Source organism: Sus scrofa, chromosome 15 (assembly GCF_054392235.1).
Source record: "Sus scrofa isolate SSC_HxYL_T2T_F1_AM1 chromosome 15, Sscrofa_HxYL_maternal_Yorkshire_Landrace_v2.0, whole genome shotgun sequence".
In the NCBI taxonomy this organism is placed as follows: Eukaryota; Metazoa; Chordata; class Mammalia; order Artiodactyla; family Suidae; genus Sus; species Sus scrofa.
Window position 1 is genome coordinate 107,442,329 of NC_139397.1, and position 22,560 is coordinate 107,464,888.

At 37.0% G+C, this 22,560-nt stretch overlaps 2 protein-coding genes across 48 annotated transcripts in view; both read left to right on the forward strand.

The window, feature by feature from the left end:
- The window catches only part of GULP1 (GULP PTB domain containing engulfment adaptor 1), a 263,558-nt gene that overhangs the window by 92,793 nt on the left and 148,205 nt on the right, over positions 1-22,560 (forward strand). For 10 of the 47 annotated variants that reach the window (XM_084999181.1, XM_084999152.1, XM_084999166.1 and 7 more), the window contains exons 3-4: positions 17,017-17,098; positions 17,443-17,526. The exons of 34 other annotated variants lie outside the window; for them this stretch is intronic. The gene's annotated coding sequence lies outside the window, so the exon portion shown is untranslated. Of the gene's footprint in view, positions 1-17,016; positions 17,099-17,442; positions 17,527-19,107; positions 19,176-22,560 lie in introns of those variants that run through there. 3 more of the 47 variants (XM_021075369.2, XM_084999180.1, XM_021075377.2) reach the window with 2 other exon arrangements.
- Positions 1-22,560, forward strand: part of COL3A1 (collagen type III alpha 1 chain) — a 528,757-nt gene that overhangs the window by 14,498 nt on the left and 491,699 nt on the right. The window lies entirely within an intron of this gene.

Consider the following 22,560-nt stretch of genomic DNA (forward strand, 5'->3'; position numbering starts at 1 on the left):
GTGAAACTTAAGGAAAAAAGTTTACATAAAACAAGACACAGAGACATTTATCTTAAGTAAAGGTGGGAACCGGGGGACTCAAGGTCTCAGGGACCAAGAGTTCTGCCTCAAGAAACCACACTGCTTTTACTGTGCTCTTTAGGATTAAGTCAAGTGAGGAGGGGCTATGGATGGAGGATATAGGGTTTGTTTACTATTTTATAAGTTCTTTTATTATTTTAAAAGCCACTTAGCTGGTAGAAGGTTAAGCTTTTTACTCTGACCTTTAGGCACATAACAATCATTAGAATTTGAGTTAGCTATGTATACATAGCTTTCCAGAGAATCCTCCCTGTGCTTCCGCATTTGCAGCAACCTGACCTGCCTAGGTTTGCACCTTGGTTCTCTTTGCTAATGCATATTCTGCTAACCACCACTCATAAACCGCTTGGCCATGAGGTTCCTCTTTGTCTTATTCTTTAGAGGACATATCATGCTTGTGCAAATGGCATGCCATTCTGCACAGGTCCAGCATGCCTAGACCAACTCATTATGTCCTCATTCAGTTGACCCTATGAATAGCTTATGCCTTTAGGTCTTTGTTCTTAAGCGTAAGTCATTTACCAGCACTGTGACTGTTTTTCAAGCAGGAAGATGGGATAAAGTAAAACAGGACAAGATGGAGTTTTCAGCAAACAGGCTAAGAAAATATTGTAGAAACATGTCTTGCGATAGATCTAGAAAGCAGGAAGTGGGGACTGTGAGAGGTACTCCTTGGAGCTAAATCTGGACCAATAATGTAGTTTAATGCTATTCCTCCCACATTCACAAAAGGAGTGTGCATGGCTGGGTTTGAATCATGTGTCCTCTGCTAAGAGCCATGGCACTTGATTAATGATTCTCCAGAGACTGCCAGCATGTAGGGTGGTTAGGTTCCCAAAAAGAATTTCAAAGTTTTAGAATCAGGATGGGGAGTTGATGTGGGTGGGGCAAGTAAAAACAATAGAAATTGCTAAAATCTTTCTTCAGAAATATTATTCGAGGAGTTCCCGTCGTGGCGCAGTGGAAACGGATCCGACTAGGAACCCTGAGGTTGTGGGTTTGATCCCTGGCCTTGCTCAGTGGGTTAAGGATCTGGTGTTGCCGTGAGCTGTGGTGTCAGCCAAAGATGCAGCTCGGATCCCACGTTTCTGTGGCTGTGGTGCTGTGGTGCAGGCTGGCAACTATAGCTCCAATTGGACCCCTAGCCTGGGGACTTCCATATGCCTTGAGTGTGGCCCTCAAAAGACCAAAAAAAAAAAAAAAATTATTCGAAATCCATCAAACTTAAATGGTGATAAAATCTCAAATATAGTTTTGCCATTAAAATGAACTTGGGTTAAATAATAGTGTTTCTTGGGTTTCCATAGATACCTACTATTATGAAAATTTTATTCTTTCTTTCTTTTATCCGTATGCTTATTAATTGCCTGTCATGTGCTAAGTGCTATCCTGAGCAGTGAACATAAAACTATAAACAATAGTATTATTCCTTACTTTGCTTAGAGCTTGTAGTCTAGTTAGAATTGAAACATGTACAACAGTTAATACATTTCAGTAAGCCTAGGATGGGAAGTGTATTAGTTTCCTAGGGCTTCTGTAACAAAGAGCCACTAATTGCATGGCTTTAAACAACAAAAATTCTAGAGGCTAGAAGTCTGAAATCTAGTTGTCAGGAGGGTCATCATGCTCCTGCCAGAGACTCTAGGGGAGGAACCTTCTTTGTTTCTTCCAGCTTCTAGTAGCTGATGGTGTTTCTTGGCTTTTGGCAGCCTAACTCTGATCTTTGGCTCCCTCTTCATGTGGCCTTAGAGTACTTTATACCCTTCTTATAAAAGTACCAGTCATGGGCTTAGGGTCTATTCTAAATCCATAATGATTTTTACCTCAAGGTCATGAGCTGATTCCATCTGTAAAGACCCTATTTCCAAATAAGGTCACATTCTGAGGTTCTGATTAAACATGAATTTTACGGAGATGCTATCTAACCCACTTATGGCGGGTACATGATACCATTTTCCTAGTAGGGTCCCTGGGCCTGTTATAGGGGTATATTAGAGAAGGCCACCTAGTGAGAACTGAGTGGGAAGGCCACCTAGCAGAAGGAATGGGATGTATAATGGACCCTCCAGCACTTATGAGGAAGCATAGTTCATTAGAAGAACTGAAAGTGGTTCAGTGCAGCTGGATCAAAGAGTACACATGGCTGGGTAAGAGGTAGAGAGGAGAGAGATTGTGACGAGGTTAAGTAGGGCAGATGTTAAGGGAATGTGCAAGGAATATGACATTATCCCAAGTGTAGTGGGGTGCCACTGAGGGAATAACCATTATAAAATGCAAAAAGAACAAAGTTAAAAAAGCGAAACTGGGACACACAACTGAATCTACAGCAAGATCTCAACACTCTATGTATCTAAAATTAAATGCTCAGTATAAGAGTCTCTAGTTCCATACATGTTGCTACAAATGGAATTATTTTGTTCTTTTGTATGGCTGAGTAGTATTCTGTTGTGTATATATACCACATCTTCCTAATCCAATCATCTGTTGATGGACATTTAGGTTGTTTCTATGTCTTGGTTATTGTGAATAAGTGGGTGCATGTGTCTTTTTTAAGGAAAGTTTTGTCCGGATATATGCCCAAGAGTGGGATTGCTGGGTCATATGATAGTTCTATGTATATTTTTCTAAGGTACCTCCATACTGTTCTCCATAGTGGTTGTACCAGCTTACATTCCCATCAGCAGTGCAGAAGGGTTAGCAATGAGATCTTGCTCTGTAGCACTGGGAACTATGTCTGGTCACTTGTGATGGAGCATGATAATGTGAGAAAAAAAGAATGTATACATGTATGTGTAACTGGGTCACCATGCTGTATAGTAGAAAATTGACAGAACACTGTAAACCAGCTATAATGGAAAAAAATAAAAATAATTACATAAAAAAATAAAATGAGAAGCATCACAGACAAGGCAAAAAATTAAATTAAATTAAATTAAATTAAATGCTGAAAGTAAATGCACCTGTTAGCAGTGGTTATTCTTAGGGGACTTCAATTTTATTCTTTCTAACATTTTGAAAGCATGGTGAGTTCAATGAGCATATATTACTTTTACAATGAGGAAAAAAAAAGGCTTTTTTGGTAAATTGTAACACATTTGAAATAAGATTTTCATAGCATAGTTTTTTAAAAATAAGTAATTAATTTTAAGGATTGAGTATCTTTTGAATTAGGAGGAAAAAGAGTTATGAGTGAATAAAGTATTATACCACCTGAGCCAGGTATTTCATAAAATACCCTGAAATATCTATGGGGATATAGATTGCACATCCTCAGCTGGGTTAAATAGCCATTAGATAAATCAGGGGAAGAACTTCTACTTTTGGACATAAAATAGGAAATGAATTTGTATTGAAAGCACTTTTCTCTTGATTTTGAAAACCATGTCAGTGAATGAGCAATTTAATAAAACATAGAAATTGAACCTTTTATGTAAGTTGTCATTGGCAGTGCCAGGTTGCCTTATGTAAGGTGATTAGACATAACATTCCTGTGAAGATTTTACTAATTTTTGTAAGACTGAAGTGGTATTTAGATTTCTGGAATGCAAAATTAGAGCTTTAATATTAAATCTACTTTACATATCCAAGGGTACTGTGAGAACAGAACATATTTGCATGTTCTTCTGTTTTTTTCCACCCGGTTTCAGAATATTAAACACCTATTCTGTTAACACATACTGGATGATATGATAGGGCAATTAAAACTCTCACGTCCTCTTTAGAATATTTTCTTTTTTTGAAGTTACTGAGAGATAATACAGCTTAATTAATGTCTCATAATAAGGTTTATAAAAGGCTGAATGCTGGCTAATACTTGCAATTAGGAAAATCATTTGATACATCTACAAGAGGTTTTTTTTTTTTTTTCAAAAATGTTGATAATTGCTTGAATCACATTGTTTACTTTGATTCATCAATAAAATTATTTGCTAATCCTGACTTGGATTGAAGTATAAACATTTTGTTGTTCAAGGATAGTTCAGAGTTCGAACATTTTGCTTGCTAATGACTATTAAGTAAGCAGACCTTCTTTCTTTAAAAATAGCTTCAAATATACTCTACTAGTAGGTATACTAGAAATATATTTATTGGTTAATTTAGTTATAAGAAAATGTAATTAATAATAATTGTAATTTTAAAAGTACACTTACATTTCAGTGGAGAGTTTAACTTTTTCATAGCAAGTGTATATTAGACTCTTCCAAGAATATTTTAGGTGACTTGTCCTAATCAAAATTTAACTTAATGGACTATGAGCCTGAAATTTGACTAGAAAATCTGCCTGCTTGAAGTTTATAGGCCCTCCCCTTGTCCCCCCATTCTTTCTTTTTTTTAGGGCTGTACCTGAATATGGAGGCTCCCAGACTAGGGGTGGAATCAGAGCTGTAGCCCCTGGCCTGTGCCACAGCAACACCAGATCCAAGCCACGTCTGCAGTCTACACCATAGCTCACTGCATTGCCGGATCCTCAACCCACTGAGCCGGGCCAGGGATCGAACCTATGTCCTCATGGATACTAGTTAGATTTGTTTCACTGAGCGGTGACGGGAACTCCTCCCCTGCTCCCTCCATTCTTGAGTGGAGTTTTCTAAACTCCTGAGAATCAGAAATCTTCCATGGCAGTCCTAGAAACATTAATAGTATTGATTTTAATGTCCAACACTTACATGTTGCTTAGTATCAGGCACTGTTTTTAAGATATCTTTACAAATTAACATATTTAATCCTCAGAGGTATGTTTTGAGGTAGGAACTCAGTTTACAGATGAGAAAGCTGGGTCAGAAACACACAAAGTAAATTTGCTCAAGATCAAATGGTAGAGAGGAGATTAGAACGCAGGTATTTATTTTATCCATTGCACTACTGTATGAAGAACACATATATTAACCATGAGAGAGAGCATTTTAATCCTCAGATATCAAACACCTTGTCAGTATTCCCTTGTCAGTTTCTCGTGGGAAGATCTGACATTACAACTCTGTGCTAGACACATTTCATATTTCATCTTCTCCCACATTTTGTACCTCTCATCCTCCTCAATCCTTCTCATGTTTCATTTATCTCAGATCCTTTAACTCTTCTCTTACCTCATATTCAGTTAGTTTTATAGTTTTATTTACATGTTGTCTAGTATGCATCAAGAGATTCTAAGATAAACCTCTTATTTTAATTAGAAAGGATGAAAACATCATTTTGAGAAAGTAAAACATAAGTACATTATTTCTGTGTTCTAACACTGATATAAACAGCCATAGTAAGTTTCAAGGTAATGAGATTTATTAAAATAGTTTTTGATATCCCCTTTCATAATTTAAACTTAGACTTGATATTAAATTTTATTTTGAGAAGAAAATTATAGAGTTTCTATTCTTTATGATAAACCAAGCATACACAGTCATGTCCCAGTTTCTAACCTCACATCCCTGGATAGAACAGAAAATAAGTATGTATAATTCAATTCAGTGCTGTGTTGGAAACTAAGTCAGAGAACCCTCAACAGACCAAAAGGTATGAGGAACCTGGAAAAAAATACAGTGTCAGATTTGAGAAGGAAGCCACAACACGCTATGCACCTTACTAAGGGTGAGTACAGCACAAGAATGTGCCATTCTCGGAAATGAGAGGTTCCAGATTCCTGGAGAAGCCATGAGTCCAGGGATGAGTAACTAGTTGCTTAGTTGTGGTAAAAACAGAGGAGTAGTTCAGTATTCAAACCTACAGAGGCCCCTTTTATCTTCTGTGGTGTAATCACTGAGGATGCAGGCTTGGATTAGAGAAAAAGAGTGAAGTGTTCCCATACTAGCAGTGATGAGGAGAATCAGGGAACCCTACCACCAAAGTGGTCCTTTCTTCCCTCACTCTCATTGAAGCCAGATTACAGCCAGATTATCAAGGGTTAATAAAGTAAGCAGGGTGCAATTAATATTTATTAATACTTAGCAGCACAGTGGTCGAAGAGATTTTCCTTGGGTAGAAGAGAGTAAAACAGATATTAATTAATATATTGCTCATATTCCTTTAACATTTCCATTAGGCCAAAGCATAAATCAGAAATATTTCAGCCTAAAATTCCACTGTATATTTGAAATGTTAGAAATAATGCTAAAAATCGGGAACCAAGATGGAGATCATTATATCATTTCAAAACAAAAAATTTTTTGAGAATGCCGTCTTGTTTTATTTTGTATAATTCTTTCCAAACTTACAGTACGATGTGTCTTTTTTACTTTAGAACATCTTCAAATATTTCAATTCTTAAACCATAGAAAATATTTCAGTCTTAAATGGTGTCATAATCAGAATTTCACTAAGTTATTTTCTGACAAATGCAGTTTAACAGCAGGAAGAAAACTTGTTTGCCTGTGTAGAGTTTGAGCTGTTTATTCTGTGTGTAGAGTTTACACTGTTTATTCTCATTGTTTATTCTCACTTCTCAAGGACAATATAAACAATTTTGAAGAAAATAAACTCTGATAAAAAATGAAGTATTTGAATGCAAAAAGGTATTTCTCCATCCCAACCTTTATTTAGGAAATAAATTGAACCCACTTTAAAGAGTAGCAGATGGCACTCTAGTTTGTCAGGCTTTTATAATGACTGGATATTTATTCTAGAAATAGAGAGCTGTGTGCATGTGTCTATCTGTGTGGTAGGGCATAAAGAATACTTTTTTCCTATCTCTGAGCTTTGAAAGTTTCCAAAATGTAACAAAATATTTTAATTGTTTTAAACTGTAGATTTTTTAGCTTTTTGACACTGGCTTGCTTCTTTCCATTGCCAAAACTAGGTGTAATATTATTTAGCTTTATTAGCCTATTATCCTCAAGCCTAACAGATTCCCAGTCATACTCTTAATATTTCATTGCAAACAAACCTTTTAAATTAGTATTGAAAAGGTGTTGGATACTTTTCCCCTCTACCCCTGATAGCCATATGTATAATGCTGAGGAAAGTTGGAATCTTTTGGAGTCCTTGGTTTTTTCCCAAATTACAGAATTGCTAGCCCATTAGTGTTTTTAGTATTGTTGCTGTTTCAGTAACTAGTCAGAATGATGCTGGAATAAAGACAATAATATATATTATTTAACATATATTTTTAAAGCTCCACTTATTTAGTGCCTGCTTTGTTTCTGGTACTGATGTAACTGATGCTTTCATACGTATCCAACATTTATTTCTCAAAAAACTCAGTATATAAGAAACCTCACATTCTTCTCTTGTGCAGATGAGAAAGCTGGGATTCAGAAGGATTAAGCTACTTGCCCAAGTAAATTCAGGAAACATAACCCTGAAGACAAAGTTCAAGTTCAGTGCAGGCCCTTCTGACTGAAATTGGTCATTTTTTCACAGTACTTTTAAAAAAATTGTGGACATTCTTTTTGTATGAGGTTCTGCATCAGCATTTTTTTAGCATATTAAAAATTGAAGTAAAGTTGATGTACAATATGTTACAGGTACACAGTATAGTGATATACAACTTTTAAAGTTTATACTCCATTCATAGTTTTTATAAAATATTTGTTGTTATGTCCCATATTGTATAGTATATCCTCATAGCTTATTTTACACCTGATAGTTTGTACCTCTTAATCTGCCACTCCTGTATTTCCTCCCCTCTTCCCTCTCCACACTGGTAACCACTAGTTTGTTCTCTGTCTGTGAGTCGGTTTCTTTTTTGTTATATTCACTAGTTTGTTGTACTTTTTAGATTAGATATATAAGTGATATCATACAGTATTTGTCTTTTCTCTGTCTGACTTAATTCAGTTAGCATAATGTTCTCCAAGTCCATCCATGTTACTGCAAATAGAAACATTTTGCTCTTATATGGCTGAGTAGTATTCCAGTTTGTGTGTGTGTGTGTGTGTGTGTGTGTGTGTGTGTGTGTACCACATCTTTATCTGTCAGTGGACACAGTTGTTTCCATACCTTGGTAATTGTAAATAATGCTGCTATGAACATTGCCTTGCATGTATCTTTTCAAATTAGTGGTTTTCTTCTTTTGTATTCGTTTTTGTTTTTGTTTGGATACCTACTCAGGAGTGCTGGGTCATATGGTAGTTTTATTCATTTTTTGAGAAATTTCCATAATGTTTTCCACAGTTGCTGCACGAATTTACATTCTCACCATCAATGTACAAGGGCTCCCTTTTCTCCACATCCTCTCTACACATTTGTTATTTGTGTTCTTGTTGATAAGGGCCATTCTAATGGGTGTGAGGTAATATCACATTGTGGTTTTGATTTGCATTTGCTTGATGATTAGCAATGTTGAGCATCTCACAGTAATTCTTAATAGGTGTTAATAAAGATGCATGTTGCTGATATTTTCAGAAATAATATCATATGCATAAGAATGCAGTATAAGATCTGGCTGCTTCTTGTACTTTGTCCTCATTCTCCCTGCCAAGCCCGCAAGAGTGAGAATGTAGGTACGGGCATTTGAGGGCGTTATTCCCGACTTCCTAGGCAGATGCTTTAAGTTGCTGGAATTGTTAGTTTCAGTTTGGACCTGTGATACTTAGTCATGATCTCTATATACATCATTCATTCACATTCATTCATTCATTCACACTTTTATTCTGCGGGTATTTATTGAACAGCCACCATGTGCCTGGCACTGTTGTAGGCACTGTGGATTCAGTAAGAAGCAAAATAGACAAAACCCCTTACTTTCCAGTGCCAGAGCATTACTGCAGCCACTTCCTTCTCAATTTCCATGACCATGAATTAAAGGACTTCTTTAAAAATAGAAACTGCCTTTTCAGTTTTTTGGTTTTTTTGTTGTTGGTGTTGTTTTTTTGTTTGTTTTTGTCTTTTTGCTTTTTAGGGCTGCACTTGTGGCATATGGAGGTTCCCAGGCTAGGGGTTCTAATTGGAGCTACAGCTCCTGGCCTATGCCACAGCCACAGCAACTCTGGATCCGAGCCGCATTTGTGACCTACAACACAGCTCACAGCAATGCTGAATCCTTAACCCACTGAGTGAGGCCAGGGATCAAACCTGCAACCTCATAGTTCCTAGTCAGATTTGTTTTCCTTGTGCCATGATGAGAACTCCAGTTTTTTGCATATTTAAAAAAAATGAAATAATAATGGAAAAAATGTAATAAGGTCATTAACTGCAAGCTAATACTTTACAGATAAATCTGACCAACATGTAGAAATTGTTAGCTTTCAGACAGTGCCACCATGTTATAGTTTGAAATTTCCATTGAAAGTACAAAGAATGTATTCATAATAAGAGAGACCCCCATAGAGGTGTCTGTGAACAATATTCAGAAGCCTGGACTGTGTGAAGGTTAAATTCCACCTCTCTAACTCTAGATCTGGATTTAACTATCTGTCCCTCCTCGCTTCCATGGATTGACAAGGGCAGCCAGGCTATTCTCTCCATTTAGATTCTGTCCAACTCTATCCTTTAACTTCAAACGCTTGGTCATCCTCCTCTGCGTCTCAAAGTTTATAACGCTACTGTGAACATTGGGGTGCATGTATCTTTTCAAATTGGTCTCTTCATGTTGGCAGAACATGTGTATTAAGGCTACAGTTTGGGGTCTGTCTGAGAGCTTACTTATAGGACAGTATTCAAAGCATAACTTTTCTGTATCTATAAGAGTTTTATTGATTACATTTTTGAACTGTTTCTGTCATTTTTATAGAGGTAGCTGGGTGTTTTAAAATGTTGGTGACCCATAAGAGAAGGCCTGTGGTGACTGAGAATGTTTTTGGCTTATAAGTCTGCAATTACATATTAGAATATTTTCTATGAATTATCTGTAGCAGCTGAAGTCAGAGGATTACTTACTTGAACTGTAGAATTGCTGCTGAGTTTGAGACCAAACATCAATTTATGTTCAAGATATTAATGTGCATGGTTCAGTGGTTCTCCTCCATACTCCAATACTGGGAAGCATTTTCCTCCAGAGGTATTTTGGTTTTATTTTTTGTCTCAGGATACATACTCTCTCCTTTACCACCTAATAGATTCAAACTATAGTTAAGAGATGTTTGATGCTAGATATTTAAATATTTCATACTGACAAATAACTACAACAAAATTTTCAGCCAGCTTTATAAGCATATTATGCTCATTTGTTATCTGCTTTTTTGGTGCTTCTTAGAGTTCACCTTGAGTATCATTTATCTGTCCTTTGTAGTGATTCCATGTTGTTGGATAAGGATTTATGTCCCCAATTTATAAGAAAATGATGGAGATGTGGCAAAACTCAATTAAATATCGTTATTCCTTTTCCTCCTTAATAAAATATTACGAGTTCCTTGTTTTTTTTAACTGATATTTAACCCAATCTACATTTAATTGCAAAAACATCATGCTTTACCCTTCACTCTGGAATCTTTGGATAAATTTCCAATCTTTCAGTTTTCACAAAAGGCTTGAATTCCTTGTATAGCAAATTTGATTAAATAGTTAATCTAAAACCATATTGAGTCAGGTAAGGCAGCTTTTCTTTGACTAGAAGAGCTGTATCTCTTTCCTAGAACTAGTCCTCTTTTCCAGATTCACCAGGGCTTCAATTTACTACTAAAGCTTTAATTCTGTGGTATTTTGTCTGCCCTCCTACACCCCCGTACTTTCAGGCACTAAATCTTGCCCATTAAACCTTTTAAATATAATGCATTTACCTTCTTCTGTTCTCGGAAACAAGCTTGTTTCTTTACCATCATCTTTTTCTTTTATTTTTCTTTCTTTCTCTCTCTTTTTTTTTTTTTCCCCCACATCTGCAGTATGTGGAAGTTCCCAGGCCAGGGATCAAACCTGTGCCACATTTGCAGTCTGTGCTACTGCCATGGCAACAGCTGGATCCTTAACCCCTGCACCACAAGGGAACTTCCACTCTATGGTAATCTTGCTTGAGTTACAGTAACTGCTTTTTAACTCTTCTAGTATTTGTTTCAGTAATAGGAATATATTAATATGTATATTTACATGCAGATTTAACATCTCCCAGTCAACTTCAGTTGCTTCCTATTGCAGTGCTCAAGGTACTCAACAGCTTTCTTCCTGGTCTCACCTCTTCAGCTCTGTCTGTTGTCACTCCTTCCCCACTTCTCTGCTCTTCATCCTTATTGGCCTGTTTTCAGTTCTTTGAATACAATGTTTGCACACCTTCAAACTTTGCACACCATGTTCTTTCTGCTTGGTAAACTTTACCTAGATCTTTCAAATTGTAGTTCAAACATTACTTCCTCAGGAAAGGCTCCCTTGATTTTTTAAATTTAGTTAACGTTCTCTTTAATGTGCTACCATAACACCCTATATATAATTATTTTTTTCTTCTCATTATGTGTGCAATAATTTTTTCCCAGTTTCTGCCTTTCCTGATAGTGTGTAAGCTCCACTGGACATAGGTTTATTCTGTCTTGTTCACGTGTATTATTATATCATCCAAAATATAAATTCATAGCAAATATTATTTAAATGAGGGACTGAATGATTGAAAGATACTTTTAAAGATGGAGTATTTTTGAGATAAGTCAATTTATCTCTTTTGTATCTTTCAGATTATCAAATTCTTTGATATTATCTCTAAATAAATGACCTGAATAATTTAAAAGCCTATGCCTTTACCTCATGCAGTAATTATGACTAAATGTTAAAATAACTTTTTGGGGAATAAATTGTATAACTGGTTATTATATTTGTTGAGAGATGTTCCTGTTTCAGCTTGGTAAACACTAAATTTACTTTCATGTATTAAAAATAAAGTTAATGCTGTTTTATAAGGAAAATGTTTTTAGTTATTGATTGATTTTTATATCCTGCTATTTGGTGACCAATTTTTGCTCTATGTCTTCCTTACTGAATTCTGTCATTTCCTTTTCAAAGAAGCTACACAAATATATTTTAATTGGAATATTGACTACAGCTCTGTAACCATTAGACAAATCATTTTTATGACTTATTCTAGCCTGTAGGCAGTTATTCTAAATCACAACACTTCAGTAATCTTCATTAGAAAAAAATGATTTGTGTGTTTTTTAAGAGCTTAATTTAGCAAGAACTAAATAAGGATTTGACAGATAAGATGCTTGCCCTCCTAGAGTGTTCAAAAGAATGCTGAGGCTGGAAAGGCTAAATATGTCAGTAGCTTGGCAATTCCTCTGAGAACTCAACACTATTAATCATTAAAAGAAGTTTTTGTATTTTGTCAGGGGCTTATAATTTTGTTCTATTCTAAAATAATATTTGTGACAGGAAAATGATTTCATTTTCTGTGTTTGGATCTATGAAAATTTTTAATCACACAATGACAGAAATAATTCTGGTCTCTTCAGAAAACAAACTTTATTTAGAGTAATTTATAATTTCTTAAGTGGAATTATTTTACATGACTGTTTTATAGTTATAAAACAGGTTTCTAACAGAGTTGAATAGGTGGTGTTACATCTCTTTTGTAAAGATAATCATTCTTGGTCTTATGGAATAATATTATATTAAGAGTAAATATGTTACCATGTGGAATGAATCTTAAGGTGTTGTAATGCAGTGTTTAAAGATGACTTTTAGCAGTATGCAAGAAATGAAAGTTGACTTCCCTCATTTTGCAGTCCCAAATTACTTTGCAAATACCTAAGATTCCTTGCTATAGATTAATATGATCCTGAGAATTTTCTTCATATTTTTTGGTACCTCTGATAGAATATCTGATAGAATAAGGAGTAAATCTAAGGAAACTGTGTACTTTATAGACAAGAGTAAAAGGCACATTTTGGGGACTTTTATTTAAAGACTAGAGCATGAAGCTACTATGGTTTCTATATCTCAGGGATAGCTGGAATGATTTCTGATAAAATCTAATTCATCTAAGTGATAAAGCAACTTTATCTCAAAAGATTGCAAAGAGATATATAATATATATATAGATATAAATAATATATCTATGTAATGTAGCCCAGATACCAAAAAGCTCAATGCTAATTCCTGTGAGTTGGCTTTTTGAAGTGTCCCATGATAACTTGAAGAATGTGACACTTATTCTTCTACACTAGCAAATTTCAAAGAAAAATTTGGATGAAATGTTAACATTTGTCTTAATCCTTTGTCAATGTAGAACAAATCAGAGAAAAAAAAAAAGATGTTTGTAATTGGAAAAGAAAGAATAGAAGAATTTAGAATTCAACACCTGTTTCTGATAAAGACTCTCCAGAGAGTGGGCATAAAGAGAACCTATCTCAGCATAATTGCCTCTCAGTCTTGGGGTTATTTCTGACACATATTATGCACCTATTGACAACTTGTTGAGCACTCTTCTGAAGATGTGGTTCTTTCAAGGTAAGGTCTCATCAGATCCAGTAGTGCATCACAGCGTCAGTGAGAACTCTCATGTATATATATTTTTAAAACCAAAATATACCAGAGCCTCAGGCAACAATATCATGCCCTATGCAGCTACTTTCCAACAAGAATGGGGGTCATTGTTAGTGACTCTCTAGTCTCATGCCTTTTCTTGATCTTTTTCAGTATATACCTCTAAGAAGGGAGACAAGTCTACCTGTGGTACCAAAGCTGCAGCCACCAGAGGGGGCCCTTAAGCCACCTGTTGGGAAGCTTCATCAGCAGTCTGGTTCCCTTTGACCATTAACAGTGTCTACTTGTTGATGTCTAGGATAATGCATGATAACTATAGCCTCTGGCAGAGGAATTACCTGTCACAGGATATTTTAATATTTTATCAGGATATTTGATTTCCCTGTTCCTTACATCAAAAGCCCCCTTTTTTTCCAAATGGCTCCAATGGTTATTATGAAAGCATACCTAGAATTGGTGTAGGTATTTACCTTCTTACCCTGAGACAGTTCTATGGCTCGGGTGAATGCTATCAGCTTGGCCTTCTGTGCAGATGTACCAGCTGGCAAGGCCCAAGCCTCAATCACCTGTTCCTGTGTGACCACTGCATACCCTGCTCATCATTGTCCATTGTCCATGAAGCCGTTCCCATCAGTATAGAGAATCCAATCCACAGTTAGCAGAGGCTGGTCACTCAGGTCAAGTCTGCTAGAAAACACAGTGTCTGTGATTTCCAAGCAGTCATGGTCTACAGCCCTACCCTCACCGGCAGGGAGGAGGGTGGCTGGGTTGAGGGCTTCTGTTGTTCAAGTAGGCATATTAGGATCATCTAGTAGGACACTGACTAATCCTGGAGTCAGTACCCATCCTTGTTGCAGCAGTGTCAATGCTTGATGAGGAATGTTCCCAGTCATTTCCTGGCCTGAAGCAAAAATTTTCAGCTTCTTTTAATATATCACAAGTAAAAGCTACTGCTCTTAAGCAAGGAGGTCAGCCTCTAGCAGTTTGTTCTAATTATTTTGAGAAATATGCCTCCAGCTGGGGCACTTCTCTAACATTTTGAATGAGGACCCCCCAATCCTAGTCCATGTTTTTTATGCACTTGGAGACAGAAGGGTTTCCTGAGATCTGGCAAGCCCAAAGTCAGGGCTGTTATTAACTTTTATGATATTGGAAGCATTCTGGCATTCCATGGTCCAAATCAGGGCCTCTGAGTCAAGGCCCTTCAGGGTTTCATATAAAGTTTCACAGTAAGACCATTTTTAGATATCCAGATTCAGCAAAAGCCAGACATCCTTAGAAATCCCCTCAATTGTCTTCAGTTGGTGGGGGCCTTAAGAGAGCTCAGGTAGTAGGCTTCGTCCTCCTTTTTTTTGTACCAAATCCTCAGTAATTACCAGTCTCCTTCACTTCTGTGCCTTGGGGGGAGAAATTTTGTACCCAGTGTGCTGGGTGATTGAGCCCCACGATAGTATTTTCCAGGTGCTGGTGCTGTTAGTAGGTTGGACTGGCTGTTAACAAGCCATCTACATATTACAGTAGCATTCTGTTAATTCTAAGTCTTGCAAGTCTCAGGCTAATAATTCCCTAAAGACGGTGGGGGAATTCTTAAATCCTTGTGGAAGTCCAATCCAGCAATACTGGAAGACAGCCTAAGTTTTGGGACTTTGTTATTCAAAAGTAAGCAGAAATTGGGATTATTCCTTCAAGGGGTTGCAAAAAAAAAAAGCATCTTTCAAAACTGAACACCATTTGTAATCTCCTGGAATGGCCATCAAAATAGTGTAAGGATTGGAAACAGTAGGATGTATGTCCTGGCCAATATTGGTAATTACCCTTAAATCCTGGACAAATCTGTACTTATTGGTATGTGGCTTCTTGACCAAGATGTTAGAAGGGGACCTGCATTCTCAAATGAAGCCAGAGATTAAAAATCTGTAAAGGAAAGTTTGTTTTCCTTCTAAGACTTCCCTTTTAACCAAGTATTGTTTCTTCCTAAGGGTTAAAACCCTGTTTTTTTTTTTTTAAATTCATTATCACTGTCCTCACAGTCTTGGCTCTCCCAGGGATACCATCAGCCCTTGTAGATTTCAGATAGAAAGAGTCTCAGTTACATCGTTTGGTTGGGTCAGGTGCAGATTGGAGACACAGGGCCTGCTCTGGAGGAACTTGGATTTTAAGCATCTGTTTTTGGGGGGAGAAAACGAGTTTTCTCTTTCTCAACTTAAAACTCGAGTTTTAAGTTTGCACGGCAAACCTTATCCCAGAAAAGGGATAGGTCAGTCTGCCATGTAAAGTAAGCTATGTTTTAGGTTTAAGGTTCCTAACTTTCATTTCAGAGGATGAAGAAATGGATATTGTTGAAGTTCGCCTGTAACCCCCACCACTGCATTGGCATTTTTTGAGTTTCCAGTAAATTTATTATTCAGCACACTGTAAGTGACCCTGATATCAAGTAAACATAATATATTAGTCGATTCTCTACTGTCAGTTGTACGTGGAGCTCCTATGGAATTGAGTTGGAGGAACCAAACGGTGTCCCTGGGCAGCCTCATTCACTATTTGAATCATGTTCTTGTTCCACCATCTACCTCTGGTCCTTTCTTTTGACATTCCTTATCCTTCTAATTTCCTTTCAGCTTTGGGCAGTCTTTCTTCCAATGTTCTTCTCCCTTACAGTATATACACTGATTTCCCCCTAAGAGGGCTTGTGCCTTGCCAGGGCCTTTTCCAGGTAAAAGTCCTGGTTCCCTTTGAAGAACACTTTGAACAAACAGTGGCTTGTTTAAGCCTCCTGGTTTCTCTGGCACCTTGTATGCTATGTCAACCAATTGAAATGGATTCATTCCGATTGCTCCTTCTAAATTCTGAAGCTGCCTCCTAATGTCTGGGCACTTTGTCCTGTAAAGGTCATGTTTACCATCCAGGTATTCTCAGGGACTTCAGGGGCCATATCTGAATACTTCCTGTGTACTTGTTAAGTTCTTTTCTACCAAGCAGCTGTATTCTCATTAGCCTCTCGCTGCATCTCTTGAATTTCATTTAGACTCCTTTGTTTAGGGCCCCCTTTCTGCAAGCCAGCCAGAGTACACTGGCCATAGTATCCTAGTTGGAGCATGCCATCTCCATTGGGGGTTAGACTTGGCCATTGGAACAGCCAGACTGGGTTCTGGGGTATTGGCTGGATCTCCTAGTGGAGGTGACTGACCTCTTTTCTGGCTTTATCTAAGACCAGCCAGCATTCAGTCAGCAGTGAGCATGATACTCATCAGAGCCTGCACATTAGCCCAAGAAGGGCAATGAGTTGAGACTATGCTAATAAGCATTTCAACCATTTTTTGAGGATCATCTTTCTAGGGTAGACTAGCATTTTTCCAGTGAAGTGAGTCAGCAGTAGAAAAAGGAGTATAAGTCCAGTAATATCCAATGGGTTTTCCCTGAACATTCAATCCACCAGCAGGAAATTGTTTTAACGGAAATTACCCTCCTGCTGGATGGTTGATTCCCTAGCCAAATTAGGTGCCCTGTCAAGTCTTAAGTGGAGAGAGAGACCATTTTGGGCCCTGTCTTATAACTCTGTTTTCGTGGTTCTAAAGCATTGGACAAACAAGAGTCTTTTTCCAGGAACTGGCAAGGGAGGAAGGCTCCAGATTGAAGATCTTCCACCATGGCTCCAGGTTGAAGATCTAGTAGGACTGAAGCAAAGGTCAGTTCAGATAGTGGAGGGAGGTTTAGTTCCTGTAGTGGCAAATCTTTCTCCTCCATAGCCTGCTGGGTTTCATCAAAAGAGGGAGTAGTCTTTTTCCCTTCCTTTTAGCCTGTTGTACCATTAGCTTATTCTCTTTATTAGAAGAGCCTTTGCTGTGTAACAGTATAAAGGCTTGTACCCAAAATACCTCATTCCATTTCCCTGATCTTTGACTGAACAATTCTCATGTGGAATGGTATGGCAGTTCAGAGATCCATTCAAAGACCACTATTCTTCTGGTTCTAAAACATACAAGGGCCAAATAGTATTACACCACAAAATCATTTTCTTCTTTGTCATAGGATTATAGCTATAATTCTGCCAATCTGCTAAAATCCTTCCCAAGGGACTTCAAGATGGAATGGATTCCCTCCTGCCCTAACTAGGTACATATTCTTTTTCTTTTTAACTTCAAATAGCTAATCTGTAAACAAACAAACAGTTTCCCCTTTGGAAGAGACTGGTATGGAGTGACCACTGAGCCATTTCCCACCCCAAATGGTGCCAACAATGACCCTTCTGGTCCAAATGGCACAAGTGCCCAAATGGGCAGAAAGGAAGGCTCCCAGCTTTCACCAGTAGACTTACGCAGTGTTTCCCTCTCCCAAGTAAAGTAAAAGTAGGCTGTTTGTGCCAAGCAGGAAAAGGTAGGAAGAATCTCATAAACAAATGCTTTTGGCAGCTACTGGGATGTGTCCCCCCAAATCTCCCTCTTGGGACTGACAGGATATAAGCAATGGGGTTCCCCATTGGCCTACCCAAACACTCCTGGCCTTTCAGACAGGGGGTGGCTAGGAGAGGTAGGGATAAGACACTCCTGGGCTGGTTTGCCAGAAATCTGTTACTGCATTCAGGTTTGGTTGCTGAGTTGTGGCCCAGCAGTCCAATACTGAGAGACAAATGTTGCAGAAAAGGAAAGATAGCTTTATTAAGAAAGCCAGCAGTCCTGGGGAGAAGGTGGACTTGTGTCCCAAAGAACCAGTTCCCAACTTTCCAGGTTTTGTTCAGAGATCATATAGGGAAAAGAGAAAGGGCTGTGAGTTGGACGGGGGCAATTTTCTGTTTTCAGAGATGATTGCCTTTGTCATGGTTCCATGACAAGTCTTATTTGTGCTGGAACATTATCAAAGTCATAAATCTCTGGCTAGCTAATCCTGAAAAGCAAGACACAAAGGGCAAAAACAAAACTAATCTTCAATCTTAACAAGCATCACCAGCTTTTTCCATTAGCAGCAAGGTAAGCTAAGTTAATGGTGATCTAGGGTAGAAGTCAGATGTGGTAAGTATAAAGTCATAGTCATATCGTAAGTAAGAACTAGGGTTGGAGTAATGCCAAGGAGCTGAGAGTCTCTAGTTATAGTCTCACTGCTTCAGTTACAGAAATACTTTAATTATTTCAAAATTCCTCAAGGTAACATGGAATGAGTCCAACTACTCTTAGTTAAAAGTGAATTTCATGGTTTGCAAAGTGATAGAACTAATCCAAGATGCCCCAGTGCTCTGTTTACAAAATTCTATTCCAGGAATCTTTTGCCCATCCTGTTACTAATAATGAAAAAGGAAGGAAAGATATAATCATCTAGAATAAAGTGAGAAATATACTTTAAAAATTTTATTGAATATATATTTACAGTGTTTTTTTAAAGTTCCTATTTTTTATAAGCATTGTTTTCACTCTTTAAAATGAAATTCCTTCTTTCCTTCTTTCCCTTTCTTCCTCTTTTTTCCTCTTCTTCTCTTCTTCCTTTGGGAGGTCTTTTTGGGGTGATGAAAATGTTCTGCCTAAGTGTAATTAGATTATGTGATGGTTGCACAATTTTGTAAATATTCTAAAAACCATTGAATTGTGTATTTAAATGAGCGAACTCTATGGTATGTAAATTATATATCAAGTAAACTGTTTTTACAAAGTGAAATGCCAGAGGTTAACTAAGGTGACGGGACTGGAGTGAGTAAAGTACAAAGACACTAGGTCTTTTCTCAGATTGATTACAGCAAATCACAAGGCTAGCCACTCCGTTTCAGAACTCAATTGGTAAGTCTTTTCAGGTCTTAACAATCTTGTGCTTTTTAGTCTTGTGTTGGAAGAGATGGACTGACAATCAGAAAATTGGCATCAGTCACAGCTTTAATTCACCTATTTCAATTTGTGGACTTTGTGCCCTACATCCTGGGAAGGGAAATTGTCAGTGATAATTCAGAGACAGGATTTGCCCTTTATGAAGACAAGCCACAGGATGGCAAGCCCTTGAATACGTAGTGTTCAACTGAAAGCTGAATAAATAGCACACAAAATATACAAGACATTTACCGCATTTAATCAAATATAGTTGAGTAAACATATTTGGACATTTGTTTTTAAGGTCTGATAGTCTTTATTCATTCTCAAGTAAATGCCCAGATTACAATGGTGAAGACTGAGTTTTTGAAAAAGTGTTATAATTTCTGATTTTGAAAAAGTTTTGGGTACCCAGAAAATATTTTTGTCCACGTCAGGAAATTTTTCAAAATGCTTAATGGTTAATCTTTATTGTAAAACCGGGACAGTGAAAATCCAGGCAATCAAAGTAAGTGTGACATTATACAAATACTAGGTTGTTTTCTTTTTCTTGTTCTGTAAAGCAGCATCAATTTGGTTGTTTTCGTTACTTTGTCTCACTCATTACAGCAGGAAATTCCTTTTTACATTATCTCTTATGGGATAACATTGCTGCTTTTTAATGACTGTGAGTGCTTCTCAGGGAACACTAGAGCTTTTAAAGCATGGCTCATTGGATTATAAAAGATTTTTGTTTTGTTACATGTTAGCTCAAACTAGTGCTGTTTGCTAAAATTACCCAATAGTTTCTTTGCACTTAGTGTGCCAGAAGTTGTCTATACACTCTAAGTTATGGGAATAGTGCAGACGATATTTGTTAGCAGGAAGAAAGATGCATTTTAATAGTTTTTTCCCAATGACAACTATATAATTTATTCCAATTATTTAAAAATAGCAAAAAATATATTACTATTGAAGTCTACAGAATTAGTTCATATTCAACTGTGCTATTATTTGAAAAAATTATATTCACTTCATTTTAAAATGTTGTTCCTTTCTAATACATGAAGATATCCAATCTTAAAGTTTGGTTTAATGGAAGTTTGACTTCATGGAAACAGTTATTTAAAATTCGAATTCAAAGGGTCCTTATTGATTATTTGGTCTCACCTTCTCATCCACAAAGAGCAAATTTGTTCTTTTAAGGAGGAGCTTATATTTCCCTCATTTAAAAGTTTTGAGGAGTTCCTGTCGTGACTCAGTGGAAATGAATCTGACTAGTATCCATGAGGATTCAGGTTTGATCCTTGGCCTCACTCATTAGTTTAAGGATCCAGCGTTGCCATGAGCTGTGGTTTAGGTCGTGGACGTGGCTCAGATCCCGCGTTGCTATGGCCGTGGTGTAGACCGGTGGCTACAGCTTCAGTTCAACCCCTAGCCTGGGAACCTCCATATGCTAATTGTGCAGCCCTAAAAAAAGAAATAAATAAAAATATAAAATAAAATTTTTGAGTCTGTCACAGTCATTAATAAATTTGTCATCTATACCCCTGTGAAAATTATGAAAATTTAAATATGTGAAGTCCAAACTAATAAAGTTTATATTTTAACTTGGAATATTTGTGTGTGTGTGAGAGATGTGTTTCCAGAGGGATGTAGGAGTGAATACAATGTCAGTATTCTCAAATACCAAAAATGTTTTTATCTTAACATCAGCCTTCATTTAAAGTGCTTAATGTTTTTATCTTAAAACATTTTTTTACTAAAATTTCAGATTAAAAAGATAAAAGGTTATCATCAACAGTCCTTTGTTGTTGGTACTTCCATTGCCTCCATTCAGTCATTCATCAATCAGTTCAGTGTTTTTTATGTGTCAGGTTTGAGCTTATAACCATGCAGAGGGCATGGCTTTTGTGTTTGAGAGTCTTTTCTGTTTAATAGAGTGAAAACATGTATAAGTTAATAACTTCAAATAATGTGAAAGATAATATATGGGGACATATGGAGGAAGTGACCATCTTTTGGGGAGTGGAGCACTCAAATGCATATTTAATATGGGAGAAAGCTTGACAGGCAGAGAGACAGGTAGAGCTGAAGAGTGGAAGTATGAAGGACTCAGTAGGAGACTGGAAAATCACATTTTAATTTTTAGGAATATAACTGTAGCTGCTTTTTGCTTCCCATGTGGACAAACACCTCAAGTAGAGCTAAGTAGCTATTCTTTTTTTTTTTTTTTGCTCTTTGATTTAAAATTATATTACAAAGCTACAGCAATCAAAACAATATAATATTGACATAAAAACAGAGATGAATGGAACTGAAGAGAAAACCCAAAAATAAATCCACGTATCAATGATCAATTAATTTATGACAAAGGAGGCAAGACTATAATGCAGAAAGGATAGTCTCTTCAAAAACATGTTGGGAAAAATTGACAGCCACATGCACAAATAAAACTGGACCCCTTTCTTATGTCATACACAAAAATCAACTCAAAATGATTCACGTGTTTAAACATAGACCTGAAATTGTAAAATTCCTAGAAGAAAACGTTTGGGGAACATTCTTTTTTTTAAATTTATTTTTTATTGTTACTTCCCCCAACACACTTTTTTTTCCCACTGTGTAGCATGGGGACCCAGTTACACATACATGTATACATAATTTTTTTTCCCATTGTCATGCTGCATAGTAAGTATTTACACATAGTTCTTAGTGCTACACAGCAGGATCTCATTGTAAATCCATTCCGTGTAGCTATTCTTTATTTTTATTCCAAAGTAAAGTGTTGAACCTCTTTCTTCATATTTTCTTTTATATATCTTTTGCATGTCAAAAAATTCAAAATTAAAAAAAAAATCCACAATGTAGATAAACATTGAATAACCTCTGGACACACTGTTATTTTCTTGACCTTTTCATTTCTTTTTTTTTTTTTGGTCTTTTGTCTTTTTTGTTGTTGTTATTGTTGCTATTTCTTGGGCCGCTCCCGTGGCATATGGAGGTTCCCAGGCTAGGGGTCGAATCGAGCTGTAGCCACCGGCCTACGCCAGAGCCACAGCAACGCGGGATCCCAGCCGCGTCTGCAACCTACACCACAGCTCACGGCAACGCCGGATCGTTAACCCACTGAGCAAGGGCAGGGACCGAACCCGCGACCTCATGGTTCCTAGTCGGATTCGTTAACCACTGCGCCACAACGGGAACTCCTCATTTCTTTTTAAGTTTACTTTTTTTCTCCATCATGTATTATATTTTTTAAACATTTTATTTATTCCTTTCAAAATTCTTTTTAATACTTCAGTCTAGAATTCATCAGCCTTCATTTAAAGTGCTTAATTAGTGATAAATTTAACCATTAATTAGTTCTTATCAGTGGCCT